This window comes from Penaeus monodon, chromosome 23 (assembly GCF_015228065.2).
Source record: "Penaeus monodon isolate SGIC_2016 chromosome 23, NSTDA_Pmon_1, whole genome shotgun sequence".
Lineage (NCBI taxonomy): Eukaryota > Metazoa > Arthropoda > Malacostraca > Decapoda > Penaeidae > Penaeus > Penaeus monodon.
In genome coordinates, this window is record NC_051408.1 from 30,357,294 (window position 1) to 30,357,664 (window position 371).

Consider the following 371-nt stretch of genomic DNA (forward strand, 5'->3'; position numbering starts at 1 on the left):
TTTCTGATTCATTGACACCTTGAAATAAGAGCGAGAAAAAAAACACGCACTGATACTCATCCTCATGCATATTAGACTTGCAAATGCCATCTCTCAACACAGATCCTTTTCATGTTCACAAACAGTTTCTCGTGTTTACAAATTTGCAGCAAGCGAGTATATCATCTCCTTCTTAACTGTGGTGAGGGTAGTAATTCATATTGTTATTCACCTGGTTATTCACACAATAATGCTGTCTGTTATATGCTATACACTCGTGCAATGAAAAATCCCGTTTACTTGCCCATAAAAGTGTATTGCATTGAATAGAGGTTTAAACGTGTTCACTTCTAAACGGCACACATATCTTTAAGAAGAGAAAATTTGATATA